Raw genomic sequence first — 23,339 nt, 5'->3', positions numbered from 1 at the left:
GTTTCCTACTGAGTTCTTCCTAAGGACCTGCCACAGGCAGATGCTGTTTCATGGTGTTAAAGGTATTGTTTCAGGATGTAAACTGTTCTAACTAAAGCTGCCTTTTGCAATTGACTGGGGATGGTTTTGTCAATACCAATGGTGTTCAATGGCTTTGTATGCATTTGTTCTTAAGGCTTGGCCTTAGGCAGCCAGAATTAATGCCTCTGTCTCCTTCGGCAACTTTCCTACTCTTAGCCATTGCTGGTCTTGTTATCATCTGCTTTGTCGTGTTGTGTGAGTGTGTACTGGCCATGTCATATTTTAACCTTACCATGACTTTTCTGTTCTTTCTTTGGTCTTTTAGGCCTGTTTGGCCTCTTTCAGTATTGAGTAAGCCTTCATGGTATACTAGCTTCAGTGTATCCTTTTCACTGTCCTTTAGATATTCTTCCAATGCCTTTTTTTCCCTTCTTCAGCTGTCTGGTATACTTGCAGCATTCCACACCCACCTATATTCCTTGATAAATAGAGTCTGTCAACGTTACTGTGTGGATGAAGTGCATGATTCATTGCCATTATTTTTCTGGTCTTCCTATCCAGGGCTTTTAATTCTACTTGAGTCCAGTCCACTCTTCCAGTGATATATCTAATGACTGGAATTGCCTTGGTATTAATTGCCTTGATGGTATTTCCACCCCTGAGTTTGGACTTTAAATTTAAAATCTTCTTCACTCTCATGATGTATTCACTTCTAATCCTCTTCTTGACATCAGTGTGCTTAATGTTGTCAGCTTGAAGGATGTCCAGGCATTTGTAGTGATTTTCTTTATCCAGACTCTTGATGTTATTTCCATAGAGCATCGAGATTCCCTCAGTTTTCACTATCTTTCCCCTGTTGATGGTGAGACTGGCACATTTGTCAGTCTAACAACTTCGACAACTCCATTGCGGTATCTTGGCTGCATATATGGACAGTGTAGAGCAGTGATTCTGTTTCAGATGGTGGTTTTCCATATAGCTTTTAGGTGAAGGAGATGCAAGGGTGAAATCCAGCAGGTTCTGACAGGTTCTGGAGAACCGGTAGTGGAAATTTTGAGCAGTTCGGAGAACTGGTAGCGGAAATTTTGAGTAGTTTGGAGAACCGGCAAATACCACCTCTAGCTGGCCCCAGAGTGGGGTGGGAATGGGGATTTTGGAGTATCCTTCCCCTGGAGAGGGGTGGGAATAGAAATTTTGCAGTATCCTTCCCCTGCCACGGCCACCAAGCCACATCCACCATGCCCACCAAGCCACGCCCACAGAACTGGTAGTAAAAAAAATTGGATTTCACCACTGAGGAGATGTGATAGCCTGGCACACATTTTTGATATTTGATAGCCAGGATCTAACTTGTTCAGTATATTGTTGATAGAGAAATCAGTGCAATGACAAACTGTAGTGGTGATATTGAGTCTCATTGAAAATTTCCTCTTTTGAGATTATAGCCTCTTAAAGTCTATTACCAGCAGTTGTGTCTTCCATGGTGCCACTGATATTTACACAAAGCTTCTGATGTTTCTGCTGACTTCTGTTATTTCTTGACATTTAATTGTTCAACCATGTGGCAGAGAGTCGAATGCCTTCTAGTAATACTTTTATCCTTATATAAGGATGCATCAGTATCTGGCTTATGTAATAGATTTTCTTTGGGGAACCTAGCAGTTTAAAATCTGTTTGTTTCTTTCCTGCTGTTTAAGCACTGTTTTCTAACACTGTGTCATAGGGACCTCTAGTGATTAAAACTGCATTACATCCTTTGATCTTATAGGTGATACTGGCTATGTTTGGCTTCATTTTGGCAGACATGTGAGCCTGTCCTATATAGCAACATGAATATGACTGCAAAAGCCATTTCACACTACATAATTATGCCATATTGTGAAGATGTTCTTTTAGATTTCATAATTTGCATATATTCTCTAATCTAATTTGTTTTCATTATTTTTCCATTCAGTGACTGAAAACTGTCTTTATTAGACAATATCAGTGTTTCTCTATAGCTAAAGGTTTGGAGAAATACAGAGTTGATAAACTGGGGAAAGGGATTCTGTTGTTGTCTGTGAATACATGCAAGTTAGTTAGTACATACATGTTTTACCTGCTTAGTCTGCCCACCTCCCCAAAAGAAGAAAAGCCATTCTCTAATTTATCACTTTTCTTTCTTTCTCTGCTTTGTAGATTTGATATGTAAAAGGAAAATTGGGTGAGGAAAGGGTGGGATTCCATCTTAATTTCTTTCTGGATCATGACTAATCAAACTTTTTGCAGCTAGGAGTATGTAATCACAAGCCAATAGACAGTATCATGGGAATATAGAGGTAGTCCTTGATTGAACTGGTTGCTTAGCAACTGAAGTTGTAACAGATTCAAAAAAGGTTCCTGTGACCTGGATTCAGAATTTCAATGGTCACCACTCCCCAATGATCACATAATCATATTTTGAACGCTTAGCAACCAATCCACATTTACGACCATTTACAGTATCCCATGGTCAGATGGACATGAATTATGGTGATTTTTGCCAGAAACGGGCATTTACTTCCAAGTTACTGGCAAAAAAAACCTTCCATTACGAACAATGATTTTGCTTAGCAACTGCAGCTTTCACTTAATAACTGTGGAATTCCCTTTATGACCAGCATACTGTTAAGTATGCATTCACTTAACAATTGCATCAAAAAAGGTTGGAAAGTCAGACACAGCCACATGATGATCCCCTTAGTGGCTAGCACAGCTCACAAAAGTAACTCTGGGTTCAATTACTTCTAAGAAAGGACAACAGCGACAATGATGTCATTGGAAGGATAGGGACCAGAATTGTCAGGTTTTGTTGAAAATAAAAAATTAAGCAGGGAACAATCAATGGAAACTTAAGACTATTTTATCTGTCTATCTATCTATCCATCCATCCATCCATCCATCCATCATCCATCCATCCATCCCCATCCATCCATTCATCCATCTATCCAAGACAATAAATGAGTTGGAAGCAAGTCTGAATGTGCAGTTATAAATACTACCTCTGAAGGATCAAAAAAGTGCTATCTGTTTACCAAAAGGATTTTAAACAATGATCTCTATTCACCAAAAGAGATTTTAGCATATAGCAAACATTGTCTTGCGTACAAGAACTTTAATATGAGGAAATAGCATCCTCAGTGGAACTATTTGGACGGTAAGCAAACTGAAGTGAGTCAAATGCTGGAGGGAGGCTGGGTACAATAAAGTCCTTTATCAGCCTTTCAAGACATTTCATAATGATGGACATAAGTGCAACCAGACGATAATCATTAAGACCCGTGAGTGAAGACTTTTTTGGCACTGTCAAAATAATGGCAGTTTTAAAACAAGATGGAACCACTGCCTGCTGCAATGAAAGATTGAAAATAACTGTAAGAACACAAGCCAATTCATTGCACACTCCCTAAGAACACGCCCAGGGATATTCTCTAGGGCTGCTGCTTTCCGAATGTTAATTTTCTGCAATATCCTCCAGACCAGGGTCAGCAACCTTAAACACTCAAAAGAGCCACAAAGGTCCTATCTGGAAGCCCCTGTTCAATTCTGGAGCCGACTGGAAGTCCGGTCCCCCATCATAGTCTCCTCCTAGTGCGGCATCCTTTTTCCTCCACCTGTCCTAACCGAAAGCCTTATCAATTGTGGAGCAGACCAGCAACAGGGAGCCGCAGCAGAGGGATGAAAGAGCCACATGCGGCTCCAGAGCCGTGGGTTGCTGACCCCTACTCCAGACAGATTTAACATCAAAGCTAAGCACTTTCTCATCAGGATGGGGCATAGCTTTCTTTGCAGGGATATCATTTGATGCCTCGAATCTTCCCAAAAATGTGTTCAACTAATTTTAAAAGACCGGGTCGTCCTTACAGCACGATGGAGTCTGTAATGGCCTGGATGCCTTGCCACATATGCCTGGTGTTCATAGGATCCTGATAGAAGTTCTGAACTATATGAATCTAGGGGGGGAAAAATCAATATTTTCTTTGCAGTCAATTCCAAAGATTCCACTTGCTCATGTGCTGAACTAAAGTTAGGATTTGATCCTAAATTGAAGAAGTTCAAAATCTCACCATAGTGGAATTAGTTTTCTATACTGTATGAAAACAAAGCCTCACAGAATATGTGGTTCTAATATGTATCCTGACTTTGCAAATAATGTCAAATATACAATAAAATTTGCTCGCTCGACGGCAGATTCAAAAATCATAAATTATTTCTATGAAATAGACCCTATAGACGGATGACTTTATCTTTATTTACTGTCAACATTGTTTCAGTTTCTTGGAGCACTTCGTTTGTAAGAATATTTTTCATGTGAATAAATCACTAAGGTTTTTCACTCCCCCATTTTCTGAGACAAAGATCCCAATGCCATTCCATCTCCAAAAAGGTCTGTCTTTCTTCAGCAAATGCAATTTACATCTGCATGAATTCAGTCATTCTAAAAGACTATAAATCATATGAAAGACCTTTAAAGTGTTAAGCAATTTCACACACCTTTATTTCTCTATTTTTCTCTGCTACGTGCTTATGTAGGTCATGAATAAAAGTACATTTTAGTTCTTTAGCACAAGCCACGGCTCACCCTCAAGTTGATAGGGGGGGATCCTTGCTTGTGCTGTATTCTTAATTTAAGACTCATAATTTATTAATACCAAAGCAGTAACATAAACAAAATGGAATAATATTTTACCTTTTAACAATAATATAGTCAAAAAATTAGCAAGGTGGAGAACAATTATCTTAAGTTCAGGACATCAGAGTTGCTTTTTGTATGATGAGCAGCCATTTGATGGACGGGTGGATGGATAAATATCACAGTTCGAATCAAATATTGTATTCAGTCCTACATTTATACATAAGGAAAACAAAGCACTATTGAAAAACCTCTTCATGCATCATTGTGAGAAGGCTTTGTGGAGAAATGGGCACCATGCCCAAAGTTGCTTGTCAGTGCCCAGTATATGCAAACAAAATTCTGATCTTTTCTCAGCTCATCAGTTTGCTCAAAACTATTGCTTAATCGGTGAAAGCAGTTTAATTGAAATTAATTAGAATTTTTCAGTATAGTGGAAAAGGGTCCATTCTGTGAATTTGTGATGCTTCTGTGATCAATTACAAATTAACAGTGTATTCTGCCAATGTAATGACTGGGTACATAATAAAATTTGCTCTGAATAAATTCAAATACATACATACTTTCACTATGCGACTGCCCCTGATATTGGGCTCCTGTGATAGAATGTTTACCTGGAGAAGCAAAGAAAAGGGGGTGGGCTCTCCCAGGGCGGAAGCAGCGCATTCCAGAGAGAAGCCTAAAATAAAGAGATTGTGGAATCCTGAGCTGGATGGCAGAGGAGGAAAGTGATTCAACATAGCCACACCCTAGAATCTCTCAGGATATACCTATCGGGTTAGAAGATTATAGCTTAAGTCTGGCAAGATTTTCTCCATTAGGTGTAAACAAATAAAGGATTTAACTCAATTGGATTTGTGTGCTCTTTAGACTTAGCCTGCCACTTTACCTTTATTTTGCTCATAGTATGATAGTCTGCAGTTTCTTTACACTTCTTCGTGCTTGCTTGAATATGATCTGGAGCAGTGGTGGGTTGCCCCCGGTTCGGACCGGTTCTATAGAACCGGTAGTAAAACTGGTGGGAGGCTCCGCCCACTGACCCTGATGTCATCAGAAGCGATCTGCACATGCAATCTGCGGGATCCCGTTGCGAACCGGTAGTAAAGGTAAGTAGAACCCACCCCTGATCTGGAGCCTTCAGCCTGAAAGTCTGCCCCCCTCCCCACAATTCCTGTCTTAAGATCAAAACTCATATAAATGCTGATGGTATATATAATGTTAAACAGGAAAGCTTTCAGCAACAAAGCTTTCCTTTGTTGCTGAAAGGCAATATAAAAATGTAATCAATAAAATAAATTTTGGAACAATTTGTGCCAATCCATATATAGGTCTATCCATGGATTTACATATGAATAGGGCTTGGGTTTATTGTAAAGGTAAAGGTTTTTCCTGTTCAGTCCTACCCTGGTCTTGGGGCAGTGCTCATCTGCATTTCTTAGCCGAGAGACCAAGCATTGTCCGAAAAACTTTCTGTGGTCAATTGGGCAGCATGACTATACGCCAAGGCGCACAGAATGCTGTTACCTTCCCACCAAAATGGTACTTATTTATCTACTTGCATTCTCGTGCTTTCAAACTACTAGGTTGGCAGGAGCTGGGGCGAGTAATGGAAGCTCACCACGTCGCACGGTGCTTAGAATAGCACTGAAAAAAGTGACTTATGACTGTTTTCCCCACTTACAATCCTTGGAGCATCCCCACAGTCAGATGATCAAAATTTGGATGCTTGGCAACTGGCATGCCCCAGGATCATGTGATCACTTTTGCGACTTTCTGACAAGCAAAGTCAATGGGGAAACCAGATTGCTTAACAACCAAGTTACTAATTTAACAACTGCAGTGATTCACTTGACAACTGTGGCAAGAAAGGTCATAAAATGGAGGACGACAATGGAGCCCCAAAGAGAAATTTTGGGCTCCATTGTGATCATCAGTCAAGGATTACCTGTAGTGCTATTTTCATATTTTAAAAATACAGCTTTATATATTACGATATAACTTTCTAAAATTCAGGCGAAAAAAAGATAATCACAGCTCCAATTGTACCCTGTATTTTGGTTTTCCACTCTAGAGAGAGAAAATGAGACTGAGAGACAATGATTTGTTTAAGCATCTAATTTCCCGCTGTAGCTGATACAATTCAGACGGAGACTTCTGCCAGGAATTAGAAAACGCCATTCAGCCTTGGACAGCCTGATTCAACTGTTTTTTTCACTTTTCTATTCAACTGTAACAATAAGAATAAGAAACATAGCAAGTCTTGGGGCAGTTTTTTTTTCAACACAAGATGGAAGGGCCCAGTCTCTAAGTGCCATTTTGCTGAGAAATCTAGTTCCCCATCAAATCTTTTCTGAATGTTGGTAAAGAAAGTATTGATACAGTGTGGGAAAAATTTCTGCACTGCAGCAAAAGATCATGAAGCAGTCTTTATCTGAAGGCTTTGAATCATCTATACCACTACCTACTCTTTTATAGGTAGTTCTCGACTTACAACCACAATGGAACCCGAAATTTCTGTTGTTAGGTGAGACGTTTGTTAAGTGAGTTTTGCCCCCTTTTACGATGTTTCTTGCCACAGTTAAGTGAATCACTGCAGTTGATAATAGCAATAGCGCTTAGCTTTACAGTGCTTTTACAGCCCTCTCTAAGCAGTTTACAGAGTCAGCATATTGCCCCCAACAATCTGGGTCCTCGTTTTACCAACCTTAGAAGGATGGAAGGCTGAGTCAACTTTGAGCCTGCAAATTGCAGGCAGCCAGCAATCATAAGAAGTAGCCTGCAATATTGCACTCTAACCACTATGCCACCACGGCTCAAGTTAGTAACCCAAATGCTAACTAAATCTAGTTTTCCCATTGACTTTGCTTCTCAGAAGGTCGCAAAAGCTGACAACAAAGGTGACCTTGGCACACAACAATGGTCATAAATTGCCAAGAATTTGAATTTTGATTATGCTATGGGGATGCTGCGAAGGTCATAGCTGTGACAAATCATCATAAGTTTTTTTTTTTCAGTGCCATTGTAACTTTGAACGGTCACTAAATGAACTGTTGTAAGTCAAGGACTACACGTATTGCATTTTTTCCCTTTATCCAGCAAATAGAAGCAAACGCAGTAGAATAATAAAGAGACCAGCTTATTTTAAAAAGAGCACAGAGTATTGACCTAAAGAGAGCTTGTCAGGGGAAATCTTTATTTTTAGAAGCATGCAATTTTGGTAGCAGGGGAATAAAGCAAATAAGAAAACATGTTGTCTTCCACACTGGAATATCACTTGTTGCAGGTTCATGATTTGGTACAGACTTGAAACAATCTTTTTTTTCCCTATAAAGCATGATAGTGACTAAACAATGCATTCAAAGCAACATTTACGTTGATTAGAATAAACTATGCATAAGTATGGATTGCTTAATGGCTCATATAAATTTAGTTGGGAGGCAACAAATACTCAGCAAAATTCATCTTTGTGATTTTAATGAAATCTATATGGACAAGAGATGGCTTGTTGATTTTATTTGTTTGTTTATTCAATTTCTGTGGCTGCCCATCTCACATTCTTGATTCCATTCCAGGGAATATGTGCATTTTAATACATATAACATCACGTCATTTTTCTAATCTTCACTGTGACTCAGAAACTGACTTGAATATATATTGGCACAAATAATATTCCAAAAACAGGTCATTCCAAAAGTATGACTAATAACAGACAAGAGTGCACAATGTAGGAATGCATAAGAATGTGTTGTGTCATTCTTGTAAGTAAGAGACAGGTGTTTTCAGGCCCCTGTAAATAACCAGCCATGACTAATATATTACTATGTCTCATGTGCATACAATAAATAAGAAAGGAACTTAGATTTTACTTGTAGAATAAATTGTGGATTAAGTTAAAAGTCCATCAAGTAGATATTTTTATAATAAGATCTAGTGCGGAGCCCTTGGAGAAATACCATTATTGTCAGATCTTTATGAGCTCAAATATTAGGAGTTATATGCCTGAAAAAGATCTGTAAAACAGTAATGCTTACTCTTGGATTAAAAAGTATCTGGAGCCTCTGATTAATAATATTCTTGTGGTGCCTTATCAGTTTTAAACCTGGGTCACATTTATATACATATTGTACATTTATATATATATATATCCTGCACCATCCATGCCCTTCAGCCATTTGTAATCGCATCTCCCAGAATTTCTATCCTGATTAGAAATATTTTGAATTGAACATCAGGTACATTTGGGGAGATTGTACATGTTCATACTGTAATGTGCATTTCAATCTAAACCCTTAAGGCAGTTAATAATGGCAAAAAAGTGAAATTTAAATGGAAAGGAATAGAAAAGAAAAAAAAATCAGCAAATTTAACTTGCAGATGCACTAATTAAGTTATATAATTGTATAGCTAGAGGCCATTTGGAGTGTGAAATACCCCATGCTGTCCATTCTTTGTTAAGGCAATAGAACAGGGGTGTCAAACTCGATTTTATTGACGGCTGCATCAGGGTTGTGTTTGACCTGAGGGGCTGGGGTGGGCATGGCCAGGATGCATGTGGCCAGCTCGATGTCACTCGTGTCAGGGGCAGCTGTGGTGGCCCAAGCACTCTGCCAGCAAAAATAGGCTTCTGAGCTCCGTTTCTGGCTGCAATGGCGTCCTGAAACCCTCTGCCAATGAAAATGGAGCTCACGAGAACCGCATGCAGCCCTCCCAAGGTTTGTTTTCGCTGGCAGAGGCCACGGGCCAGTCCTTCATTGTTTCCAGGGCAGCCTCACGGGCCAGATCTGAGCACGCAAGCCCTGAGTTTGACACCCCTGCTATAGTAAGACTCTTGTCTTATTTCTGCTCTGGTGTTTCAGAGATCACCCCAGCTGGGAAAAACTAACCCTAACTCCCACTATCTCAAAAATGGCAAAATTAGCTTCCTCCAGTTGAAGAGAGGAATGTTCCACAGTTCCTTGGAATGTTTTATTTTACAAAGGCAGAACATTTTGCACATGCCTATTTAAAATTTATCTTGGGAGCAGGTGAGGCCACATGGCAGATTTTAGCTTAAATTGGAAATTGAACAGAATCCAATTTGAGGGAATTCCAAAGGATTGGAAAACACCTAGAATACTAAGGCTGTAGTATAGACTGAACACAATGGAAAATCTCTTGTCATTGCTGCCAAATAAATTGCATGGAGGTTTCCATGAGCGCATCAGAAATCAAACTCAGTCAAAGAAAGCTTTGTGATTGATTGATTGGTTGGTTGGTTGGTTGGTTGGTTTGCTTATTATTTCTTTTATTATTATTTGAAACTACAATAATTGACCAATATTTTTTATACCAAATGGATGTACCCATTCAGACATTTTTTCTTATTAGACATTTTTCCAGTTATTCATATGATGATATTTTTAAAAGCCAGAAAGTCAGCCTTTTTAGAAATAAATCATTGTAATAAATTACTGCTTATGCCAGGCCTTGGGCTTTAGCATCTGTCTCATCTTGTCTTTTATTCCATAGTTATGGAAGATAATTTCTCATACGTGGCACATGCTCTACTATTTCTACCTGGAAAATATTTAAAGGGAACTAATTTCACTTAAGATTGACTTTGTGTAAAAAATGTTTCCAAAGGCATTTAATAGTAGATGCATGTTAGTCACATACATTCAAGCTGCAGCCTTCTTTTTTCCTTTCAGTAGCTTAAAGGATTAGAGTTAAAAGTCATAGAAATTCCTGAAATACCAAAATAGGGTGTAACAATGAGCCTGCAGACAGTGGAACATTTCAACCAGCTTGTTGAATTCAAAACATGTAGGAATTTAAGCACTGGAAAGGTGTTATTTGTACACATCACAAAAGAAGGAAGAGATAAGAATATTTTGACCTCTTTTTAAGGAAGGCTGACTTCCTAAGCACTTTATCATGCAGTTATATTTGACAGTTTCCTATTTTACACACAAATACACACACACATACATGTATTTATATAGAGATTCTTCTATATGTACATATGCTCATCTGTATGCTCCTTAATTCAATTCAGGTAATCACTATGGCATGGGGAACATTACCTCATGCTTGGGAGATCTATCAACTGCAATCATTTTTGGAGTACCCTGAAATGTCCCAGGGGATCCACATGCCTTGCCACCTATTATAATACTGACTGCAAAAACTGCTGTTGGAGATCCTTTAATTAATCCAAAAGGTGGCACTGGGGATTTAATTGAGTCTGAAAGATCAAAGGTGTAGTTCAAGGTGCTGGCGGTGGATTAAATGCTAAGTATATAAAGCAGCAATAGCACTTAGACTTATATACCACTTCATAGTGCTTTACAGCCCTCTAAGCGGTTTACAGAGTTATCACATTACCCCCAACAATCTGAGGCCCCATTTTACCCACCTCGGAAAGATGGAAGGCTGACTCAAGAAGAGAATCGAACTCCTGGCAGTCAGCAGAATTATCCTGCAATACTGCATTCTAACTGCTGCGCCACCTTGGCTCTTAAAAGTACATAAAAGGCTACAGGAATCCAGCTATACTTTACAATCTGAAGCCAGTCTGGCATCAATAAACAAGACTTTCTCAGCGATCATCTTTGTTTTGGAAATAAATCATCGGAAATTCATTTGCCTATAAGGTAAAGGTTTGACTTTTTTGCATTTTTTTTGACTAGGCTTATTTAGTAAGTTTTCTACAGTATTTGGCTCTCAATTATCTGCATAGTTCTACTGAGGGGAAGAAAGAGGTAAGGGCATGATTTATGATTGACAGTTCTAACTTTTAACTGGAGCATGCTGTCCAAACTGGACAGATGCTAAAATAATAGAGTACAGCAGCATCTGTTATTTATTATACTTTGCTACTTTGCATTATCTGCGCTTAAAACCGTCATCTCAAAGAAAGGAAAATGCTATAAATAATGGTATGTTCAGATTGACCACTAGATGGTGGCCTGTAGCATTTAGATAAATGAAGATAGTTACTTGTTGAAATCTTGTTTTAGCCATGATTTTATTCGCTATCTTTCTATGAACTATTAAGTATGGAGGGACAATTATATCAATGAATCAGATAGTCATTATCAAAACAATGTGTCAGCATTTCAAGGTAGTTGAGATTAGGAATCTAATGCCACGTAGGTCAGTACTATTATTGTAAAGCTATGGTAACAAAACCTTACAAGTTTGAATGCACTTCCCCTCCTTCTTTTATCTTCATAAGGACTAGGAAGGGTCTTGTCTGGGATGTTTCTTCAGGTTATATTCCTACCCAAAATTCAGTCCTCTTTTATCTGAACATTTTCTTGGTACTGTCCCTTAAGGTAATTCCCTCTGTCCCCTGGAGTAAGAATATGTTGTCACAGCAAGTGTAGCAACAATATGTTGTCACAGCAGGTGGAAACATCTACCCTGTTTCCCCCAAAATAAGACATCCCCTGATAATAAGCCCAATTGGGCTTTTGAGCGCACGGCAATAGGGCCAAACACTTATTTCAGGGTTCAAAAAAATATAAGACAGAGTCTTAATTTTGGGGAAACACGGTAGTTGCCTTTTTTTTTTTTTTAATTTGATTTATATGCCGCCCTTCTCCGGAGACTCAGGGCGGCTTACAATGAGTTAAGCAATAGCCTTCATTCTTTTGTATATTTTATACAAAGTCAGCTTATTGCCCCCACAAACTGGGTTCTCATTTCACCTACCTTAGAAAGGATGGAAGGCTGAGTCAACCTTGAGCCTTGGAGAGATTCGAACCAGCAGAAATTGCAGGCAGCTGTGTTAATAACAGGGTGCACTAAACCCCTGTACTATCAAGGCTCATTAGCCTTTGGCTAATTTGAAAATTAAGCAGAGATTTAGGTAGTGATATTTGGATGAGAGACCACCAGAAAATCCCTGAGACTAGATTGGAAAGTTGAAAACAATCTTCCAGAAGAAGGCTTCTTGCATTTTCTTAGCAATATGGATGTGTGTCCTTGTTGCAACCAGGAATGAAGTTTAAATCCAGGGAGACTTTCCTTAACACAGGATTATTTTCCCAGTTGTCAGTGTCTCACCCCGTTTTTTAAGCATCTGTGTTCTGCTTTATGTACAAGAAATTGTCCAGTTACACCAGAAAGTTGGAAATAGCTTGTGTTTCCCTATCTGGTTTTTAAAAAGCTTTTTTTTTAATTAAATGGAAGGCAGGGGAGATGTTAGCTTCTCAGAGATCACTTAGGAATTACTGAACACATGCTTATTCTTTTTCTACTCAGTTTGTACAATAAATAATTGCAGTACTTTTAAAACTGTTCAAAGTCCAGAACAGTTTTAATGCCTGTGAGCTATATTATCCAATTAGGCAAAAGGTTTAAACCAAAATAACATCTGTCTGAAATGTATACCTTCCTGTCAATCTTTTATTGAATATTTCCAAGGTAGCAATTTGTCTCCCTTCATTAGTACTAAGATTGGATCTTCCATCCGGAATATTTATTCAGTCATTATATATTTTTCTTTGTAAAGGCCAAAGAGGAGAAGCTCTCAGAATGTACCCTTGAATCTTGGGGAACACAATATGAAAGGATGAGAAAGATTGACACAGAGATATAGGTACTGTAGAAATGGACAGAAATAAGAACAAATGTTTTAGTGTTGCATGAAAACTGCTAATTCTAATGAAATTGTTTATTTTCTGGGTTCATCATAGGCTAATGTTTATTGAATAGCGATCGCACAGTTTTATTCATAGCAGGGTTGGGTTCTACTTACCTTTACTACCGGTTCACATCGCACCCCCGCGTGATTCCTTTGCTCGTGCCGCACTCTTCCTATGATGACGTCCAGATCAGTGGGCAGAGCCTCCCACTAGTTTTATTATTGGCTCTTTTGAACCGGTCTGAACCGGGTGCAACCCACCACTGATTCATAGCCATTTACCGTATTTTTCGGACTCTAAGATGCTTTGGAATATAAGAGGCACCTAGCTTTTGGGGAGGAAAACAAAGGAAAAAAATCTGCCTCTGCTTCCCAGCAATTTGCCTCCTGACATCAAACAGCCTATCAGCTTTAGCATGAGCAGCTGATTGGCACTTGGATCTGTGTCCCGGAATACCGCCTACCAGATGTAACAGGCTGCGGGGATTGCCACCACCTATCACCACTGTTGCCTCCATGTGCCCCATTTTTGGCCATTCCAAGCAGTGAGGATAGGCGGTGGCGATCCCTGCCACCTGGAACGGGCTAAAAATGGGGCACGTGGAGGCTAAAAACGACATGCATGGAGGCCAAAAATCGGGCACGTGAAGGCAGCGATGGGCAGCAACAGCAATCCCCGCAGCCTGGAACAGTTGATAGGCGGTATTCCAGGAGGCAGATACAATCACCAATCAGGTGCTCGTCCTAAATCAGGCTGTGTTGAAGCTGACCAGGCTGTTTGCTGCAAGGAGGCAAATTGTTGGGAGGCAGAGGCCGAAGGGTAGGGGCCGGCGGGTGAGCAGGGCTTCAGCAACGTTCGCTGTATAGGACCACAGACATTTTCACTAACTTGGGGGGGAGGGGAAGTGCGCCTTATACACCGAAAAATACGGTAATCTGTTTTTTAATATTTACAAGGATGGGAGAGTTTTTCCTAATAAGGATGCTACATTTCATTGACAATTATAGGTTCTATACGCAAGTAGGTTATGACATCACAATTTTATGATCCTTGCAAAAACATCTACAGAAAGGAAACCAGTTAGCCCATCTTAAAAAGAATCAGATTTTATATGAGCTATTTGTTTGTTGTTTTACACCAAAGGTGTACCTGGCAAAAGTCAGGCCACAGCCCTGAGAATTTGTGCAGTGTGAAATAGCTCTGAGTCATTTTGGCTATTAATATAACAGTAATTTGTGAAGAAAGGAGTTGTTTTATTTGAATTGTTTATGAGATATGTGACATGAAGATACAAATTAATATGATTATACATAAAAAGAATTTGTATAGGAGAATAACATAGACAAAGTCACAGAAATATTTATAATCCTAATAAAAGTCATAATCATACATCTTTTTATTTATTTAGATTAAATATTTATTTTATTTAGATTAAATGTATTCCTTTAGTTGGAAAATATTCAAGTTACAATCTTGGTTGGGTTAATTTAAAAAAATCATTGAAATAATTAAAGCAATATAATTTGTTTAAACAAATGAAGAATGAATGGGTTGAGAAGAAGAGAAAAATGAGAAAGATATATTTGAATGCAGATGATGAGAAACTGAAAAAAAGAGAGTTCCAAAGAGATGTTTAAAGAACAATAGTCAGTACTTGAAATAGTCTATGGGCCTGGTGGAAGCAAGTTTGATTTGCAATGATAAAAAGAGACCATTTATGATATTAGTACAAACAACTTTTCACAGTGCTTCCTTTTTTAAAACCAGTCTTTACCTTCTTAGGTTTACCGTCACTTATTCCTTCTTCACTCTGTAAAATGATGCTTACTCTGAAGGGGAATAGGGTGAGTTATGTATATGTCGAACATTTTTATCAATTCCAAAGATAAAATCCCAACCTGGATTACCTGTGCTGTAGTTTAACGACTTTTCTATCCCTTTCTGGAGGTCTGCCTACCTATCTAAGAATCAAGCAAAGAATTTATGACACTAAACCCATTCATGTGACAGTGCTTCCAGGATCTTGAGTCCAACTGATAAGGTGTTCAGTAACCTTATACCGGTATGACAGGACAGAGAATACGAATTGATTTCTATCACTTGAACATGTTTTTTCTTCCAGAATTTGATATTTGTTTCTATAATCGATTTAATGTCCCATAGCCAAGTGCTTTTCCTTGCAAATTTTTTAATAATTTATTCACAAATACTATTATCCAAATCATTAAGTTGCACAGGTGGCCCTTCTCTTATAATATGTGTATGCATCCCAAAACTACACTTGTCTTTTTAACAGTCAAGTCATACTTTCACCTCGTATACAGCTTGTGATTAACTATTGCTCCGAAATCTTTCTCACAGATACTATTATCATATAAAATATTCCCTATCCTATACTTTATTCTTTCAGTGTAGTTTTTCTAAATATGTAACTTAGCATTTTTATGTTCCTCTCTTTATTTTCAGCTTGCTTCTTAATCTTTTAATATAATTTTGAATGTTTTGTCTTATATAACATTAGCTAATACAGTTGTCTTATCTGCAGATTTAATTAATGTTCCTTCCATCCCTTTCCCAGTCATTGTAACTGGGAGTTCCAAGACCATTTTCAGCTGCCATTTCAGCCACTTTAATGATGAATCATTGATGGGCACTCTTGGTGTTTGTTTGTTTATTATCTGTTCCATGCAGCTGTCAGATGTTTGCTCAAATCATTTGTGACTTCAGTATTCCCACAATGTATTACCCGGTAATTCTTAAAAAAAAAAAAAAAAAAATGACATAATATTAGTTTGAAAAGACTTATTTTTAATAAATCCATGCTGATATTACAAGATGCAGAATTGCATCACACCTGACCCATCACAAGACCCATCAAAAGACCCTCACTTGATACATCCATACCTTGAAACCCTTATAAACAGAAGAACATGGACACTGACATCCCCTAAACTCTGCTGAAGTTGTTACTTAGCCTGGTTACAGAAACCAACCCACAAGCTCAGAGAACAAGCCTTCACCTTCAGAAACAAATATATATCTACAACACTAAAACATGTTAGAAGTTGGATTTTGTAAGTCCATTTTACCAGCACCACAAAATTCCTAAATTCCTAATCGTTGTTTTTTTTTATTTTGTTTTTTTGCACGTTTTAAAGCTTACAGAAATCATGCTGCAAATATCAGAAGTAGAATTTCCTTTGAGTTTTGGCAGGACAAAAAGAAAAAAGAAACATACACAATCAACTGGAAAATTCTTATTTCTCATGCCATGCCATTTTTCCTGGCTCTTTACAGTCCTTGATTTAGCAATCAACAAAATAACCTTTAAAAAGTTCAAGATATGATGGATGTCAATTCTCGACCCCCACCCCTCAGCCAGAATGTGTATGTAGGAAATTGTGAAAAACTGTTTTGATTTTATATTAAAACAATAATACTTCACACTGAGATAGTTCACAAAGTTTGTTAGCATATGTCAAAGCATTATAACAACCTTTGGAAGGCTGCCACATAGCTGTTCCCAGCTATGTCTACATACACAGGCAATACTTGCACTAGATGCCATCGTTGTGCATGCATATAACTTTCACATCAGCTGTTCATCAAATCAGCTGCCCATGCCTCACTCAGGTATCTGCCTAAAGTTGTCTTTGGCTGTTCTAAAGCAGTGATTTCGCCTTAAGCAGCCAGCAAGTCACAGTAGAATTTAGTACAATTCAGTATACTCAACCATTCATTGTGTTGAAGATGCTGTCAGTAGACTGCTAGGGAACTGCTTCATACTAGCACCTTTTGGCTCTTTTAGGCTGGTGATGGCCTGCTTCTTTCTCTCTGGGTTATCCAAGACAGTATTGAGATTTCTTTGGAGCAGAGATTGGCTAGTTCTTTCAAACCAGGCTCTTCTTGCATACTAGCATGTATCTAATCAATCTTCAGCTTGGTTAGTAAAGCTGGTGGGCTTTCCCTCTGTTTCTTCATGAAATACCCCTCTTCCCCATTGACAGGATTTGTTGGACTGCTTTTTAACTATTGTTGTGCTGTTTTTGAAGCTTAACACTCATCTTAACTAAAGAACATATAGTACCCTGGCCTATCTAGTCCCGCGGTCTGTTGTCACAGTGGCTAGCCAATAACATAAGGACGGCCACTAGTCTATGAGCATATGGCCTTCAGAGGCAATCATGCCGTCATCAAGGTTAATTAGCCATTGATTACCATGACGTCCATGAATTGATCCTATTGATTTTTGAAAACAGCCAAGCCGGTAGCCAGCACCATATGTTATGGTAGCAAATTCCAAAGTTTGATTATATACCGTATTTTCCGGCGTATAAGACGACCGGGCGTATAAGACGACCCCCTACTTTTCCTGTTAAAATATAGGGTTTGGGCTATACTCGCCGTATAAGACTACCCCTCTTCCAACGCACACCAAATAAAAATTAAAAAAACATCAACTGGCTCACCCACAATGTAAAAGCAGCTGTGCTAGACCCAAAATGGCCCCTGAAACAAGCAGGAACCTCACACAGCCACAAAAAGCCCCAAAAAACAACTTTCACGCTTTACACACACAACACAACACAACACAACACAACTGGCTCATCCACAATGTAAAAGTAGCTGTGCTAGACCCAAAATGGCCCCTGCAACAAGCAGGAACTTCACACAGCCACAAAAAGCCCAAAAACCCAACTTTCACACTTTACACACACAAAATTCCACATACAGCTTTGTGAGATTTTGTGTGTTTGTGTAGTTAGAGTGAAACACTACAGAAACACACTAAATCTCAGAAAGCTGCACAAATATTATTTTATTTTATTTTTATTTTTATATGAAAGCTAAATTTAAACTTCCTAAACTTTAAATGGCTAGGTCTAAAAAAGAACTAAAAAAAACCCCAATTAACTATTTTTTTTTTAAAGATCCCAAAGGGGAAAAAAACTTACGGTACCCAATAGAACAGGGGTCTCCAACCTTGGCAACTTTATGACTTGTAGACTTCAACTCCCAAAATTCCTCTGCCAGCTTTGTTTCTGGGAGTTGAAGTCGCTTGCTGATGGAATGGATTCAGGCAAGCGAAGCAAGGCAAGCAACTAAGGCAGTGGTTCTCAACCTTCCTAATGCTGCGACCCTTTAATACAGTTCCTCATGTTGTGGTGACCCCCAACGATAAAGTTATTCCTAAAACCATCAAAAATATGTGTTTTCCGATGGTCTTAGGCCAGGGGTCCCCAACCTTTTGGACCTCAGGGACCACCAACTTCATAATTTTAAATTTCGCAGACCACTAATACGAATCCAGTGCCCCGCTTGCTGAAGCACCTGGACTCCCAGTACGGGATGGGGTCCTTCAGGCACTCTCCATCCTCTCTGTCTCTCTGTCTCCCACTCTTTCTCTCTCATTCTCTCTTTCTCTCTCTCTCATTTTCGCTTTCTCTCTCTCTCCCTCTCTTTCTTTCTCTCCCACTCTTTCTCATTCTCTCTTTCTCTCTCCCCCCTCTCTCATTCTCTTTCTCTCTCCCACTCTTTCTCATTCTTTCTTTCCCCCACTCTTTCCCTTTCTCTCCCCTCTTTCTCATTCTTTCTCTCTCTCCCACTCTTTCTCTCTCATTCTCTTTCTCCCCCCTTTCTCTTTCTCCCACTCTCTTTCTCTCTTTCTCCCCCCCACTCTCTCTCATTCTCTCTTTCTCTCTGTCCCCCTTTCTCTCCCCCCCACTTTCTCTTTCTCCCTCCCCCTCTTTCTCTTTCTCTCTCTCCCACTCTTTCTCTCTCATTCTCTTTCTCTCTCCCCCTCTTTCTCTCTCTCCCCACTCTCTCCCTCTCATTCTGATTCTCTCATTCTGATTCTCTTTCATTTTCTCTCCCTCTCTCTCATTCTCTCTCTGATTCTTTGGTTCTCTTTGATTCTGTCTCTTTCTCTGTCTCTCATTCTCTCTCTCTCACTCTCTCTCTCTGATTCTCTCTGTCTCTTTCTCTCATTCTCTTTCATTCTGTCTTTCTCTCTCTTTCATTCTTTGTCTCTTTCTGTCTCATTCTGATTCTCTCTCTCTCATTCTCTCTTTCATTCTTTGTCTCTTTCTCTCTCTGTCTCATTCTGATTCTCTCTCTCATTCTCTCTTTCATTCTTTGTCTCTTTCTCTCTCTGTCTCATTCTGATTCTCTCTCTTTCTCTCTCTTTCTCTCTCTCTCTCATCTCATGGGCCAGCCAGTGTCTTGGGGCTGAGAGGAAGTCAAGCATCTCCCTGAGAGACTGAGGGCCGGAAGAAGTGTGGGAGCGAAGCACTACTTGAACTTGTGCGGCATGAGCATTCGCCTTGGTATATTTGCGCCAGCCGATGGCCAAGGCAGCCCTCATCTGTCTGCTGAAAGTGCAGCATCAGGATTCTGCCTTGCTATATTTGCGGCGCAAGGCAGCCTTTGTTTCCTGCTGCTTGGGACTCAGAGCGGTAAATAGCGTCTGATCCGGAGAGCAGCTGGATTTTGCTCTCTAATCCGGATGCCAGATCGGCCCCCTGCAAACTCTCGTCTCTCAAGGAGCGCTCCCTGAAGCGGGGCTGGAAACTTTGGTTGGACTGCTTGAGAGAGGAGAGCTTGCAGGGGGGCGATCTGGTGTCTGCAACAGAGAGCGGCATCCGGCTTTTTCTCTCCGCTGTAAGAGCGCTGTAAGAGCGGCAGCCCTCATCTCCTAATGCTTGGGACTGCAAAATCCAGCTGCTCCCCGGACCAGTCACCATTTACCGCTCCGAGTCCCAAACATTAGGAGATGAGGGCTGCCGCTCTTACAGCGCTCTTATAGCGGAGAGAAAAAGCTGGATGCCGCTCTCCGTTGCAGACACCAGATCGCCCCCCTGCAAGCTCTCCTCTCTCAAGCAGTCCAACCAAAGTTTCCAGCCCCGCTTCAGGGAGCGCTCCTCGAGAGACGAGAGTTTGCAGGGGGCCGATTTGGCATCCGGATTAGAGAGCAAAATCCAGCAGCTCTCCGGATCAGACGCCATTTACCACTCTGAGTCCCAGGCAGCAGGAAACAAAGGCTGCCTTGCGCCACTCCTGACACAAATATACCAAGGCGGAATGCTGTTGCCGTACAAATGAAAGTAGTGCTTCACTCCCACAGCTTCCAGCCATTGCAAACGCCGCTTCTTCCCGCTTCTGCCGCCCCCTCCCCCACCGCCACAACAGCACCATTCATTCCGGATGGCGAGGGTTGCGCTCGTTTTTCTGTATTGCACCACCATCAAAACCCCTGTGAAAGGGTTGTTTGACCCCCAACCACTGAGCTAAGGTAAGCAAGCCAGGAAAATGCGCTGCGCACTCCCACCCTTTGCCTGCGAGCCCGGACGCTGATCCGGATGGCTGCAGAAGGAACTGGGCACCGGCTGTCATGTCTTTTCTGCTGTGCGGGGTTCGGCACCTGGGCTCCCGGGGTTTAAGCCCCTGGGCCAGCCCGTGCTGCTCCAGGATGTTAGCTTCGGGCTCCTTGGAATCGCTGCCGGGTGGTTCTTCCCGTTGGGGCGATGGTGGGTGGCTGCGAGCCTGGAAGAGGTGGTGAAATGCAGAGCAATACCTCGTGGGGAAGGAGTCCGCCGTGGCTCCCGCAATCCAAGCGACGCTGATCGCTGCCGAACCCCGCACAGCAGAAAAGACATGACAGCCGGTGCCCAGTTCCTTCTGCAGCCATCCGGATCAGCGTCCGGGCTCGCAGGCAAAGGGTGGGAGTGCGCAGCGCATTTTCCTGGCTTGGCGCCGATCCGGACGACTGCAGAACGAACTGGGCACCGGCTGTCATGTCTTTTCTGCTGTGCGGGGTTCGGCACCTGGGCTCCCGGGGTTTAAGCCTCTGGGCCAGCCCGTGCTGCTCCAGGATGTTCGCTTCGGGCTCCTTGGAATCGCTGCCGGGCGGTTCTTCCCGTTGGGGCGATGGTGGGTGGCAGCGATCGGCGTCGATCGCTGCGCACTCCCACCCTTCGCCTGCGAGCCCAGGTGCCGATCCGCTTGGACTGCGGGAGCCACGGCGGTGCTGGCCAGGCTGGGTCTGGTGCGGTGGGCGGAGATGAAGGAGCAGCCTCGGCGGCAGCAGCAGCAGCAATTACAACGGGAAAAGCCATGGGGAAAGGAGGACGAGGAAGATCTGGCAAGGCGGTGCGAGCACTTCATGGCTCCTCCGGTGAGCGGATTGCGAGAGCTGTGCGACTGGGGCGGAGACATGCGAAGTCGCATGGAGCTTCTCATAATGGAGACTCAGAGCCAGGTGTGCAAGGCGCTGGCCCAGGTCGACCGCGCCGCCGTTTTCACCGTGGACTGCTGGGAAAGGAAGGAAGGTGACCCGAATTCCGGGGTTGAGTGGGGACGCGTTCCTTTCTCGTGGGCCGCGCACTGCCTGGCACCTCTTGTAGGTTGGAACTAATTCGGAGTACAGCTTCCCCTCAATGTTGCCGGTGCTCCCAAAGTGTCATTGGTCAGCGCCAGCAACTCAGATTCGGGTACCCGGCGTATAAGACGACCCCCGACTTTTGAGATGATTTTCCTGGGTTAAAAAGTCGTCTTATACGCCGGAAAATACGGTAGTAAGTAAAAGAATATTTCCTGATTCTTCAGTTCATTTGGTTCTGGTATTTAGGAAAACAGCTTCTCCTTGTCCAGTTTATTCAGAGCACCCAATGTTGCAACCTTTTCTCATAGGTTCAGCCTCTTGATCATCTTAGTTGCCCTACCCCAAACCTTCTCTAGCTCCACTATATCCCTTTTCAGATGTTGCGACTAAACTACACACACTATTCTTGATGTAACTTGTGTTCAGACCACAGCTCATGGGGAAGAACTGTCCAGTGGACCAGCAGAATGAAATGATGGCTTATGCAACTCCCTTTAAGGCACTTATCAGCTGCCATTTGGGCTGTCACATCTATGAATTAATCCAGATCTCTGAGCCAAGGACTGTTCTCTTGTCCTCCCTCATTTGCTACCTCTCCCAGGCCAAGCAGCTGATCTCACAGCAACGCTGCCACTGTGGGATTGTTTTGCCAGTTGATGACACAAAGGTGTCATCTCTGCACATGAAATGAATACACTGTCTCTGATGAAAAGAAGCCATTGAGTAACAAAACCTCTGGCAGTTTAGTTTTCTGCTAGTTAACTGGTGGGAGGACAGATGTGAAGAAGATGCCTGGTTAATCAAGAAATGGAAACCAGGACTTTCAGTCTCTGCTTATATTAGAGGAGTGTGCCAACCAGCGAGGAGTTGTGTTAATGTCCGTAGTGCTTAAATTTAACTTAAATCTCCAGTTTCATGACTCTGTAAAAGCCAATTCCTGCTTCTCTTTCTAGTCCATTCTAGGGGCCTGAGAATGCTGCCATTGCTGTTTTGTCTTAAAAATAAGTAATGCAGAAAAATAAACTGTAGCTTAGTAAATTGAAATATTTTTAAATCTTTCTTTTTTCCACCTAATACTTTACATTTTGTAAAGTTCATCTTTTTTTAAAAAAAAAATCCTTAAAAAAAGCAAGTAAAAGACAAACCTAAAGGATATTTCCATTTGCAGAAAATAAGCTCTCACAAGTTCCAAAGTAGACCTGGAAAACTCTGGATGGCAAGCTATTCCATTGGTTGATTGCTCTCAACATTAGGAAATTTCTCCTTCGTTCTAATCTGCTTCTTTCTTTGGTTAGTTTCCATCTATTGTTTCTTGTCTTGTCTTTTGGTGCTTTGGAAAATAGTTTGACCCCCGTTTTATTTAGGGATCATATTATTTAGGGAAACGATCTATTTCTTTTCCTCTTAGAATAATTGGATGGACATGGATGTGTGTGAAGCTCCTTTGAATGTATATTAATCTTACCAAAGAAACAATTTAACAATTTAATTTGTTTACCCCAAGAAAGATGCATTCAGGGCTAAAGAAAAAAATACTAGAGAATATTCTAGTAAAGAGCAGGTTTGCCCATGTTCACCACCATTCTCATCCATAGTCAGTCATTGAATGACTTTGGACCAGTCACTCATTCTCAGTTCAATCTACCAGAGACAGGAT

At 41.0% G+C, this 23,339-nt stretch overlaps 1 protein-coding gene across 2 annotated transcripts in view; it reads left to right on the top strand.

Moving 5' to 3' along the window:
- SCHIP1 (schwannomin interacting protein 1) overlaps nucleotides 1-23,339 on the top strand; it is a 158,587-nt gene that overhangs the window by 87,586 nt on the left and 47,662 nt on the right. The gene's annotated exons all lie outside the window — the stretch shown is intronic.

Source organism: Pituophis catenifer, unplaced genomic scaffold, assembly GCF_029215685.1.
Source record: "Pituophis catenifer annectens isolate HBS135680 unplaced genomic scaffold, rPitCat1.0.hap2 SCAF_6, whole genome shotgun sequence".
Classification (NCBI taxonomy): Eukaryota; Metazoa; Chordata; class Lepidosauria; order Squamata; family Colubridae; genus Pituophis; species Pituophis catenifer.
Note: the sequence above shows the minus strand (reverse complement) of the source record. Positions and strands in the feature narration are given on the sequence as shown.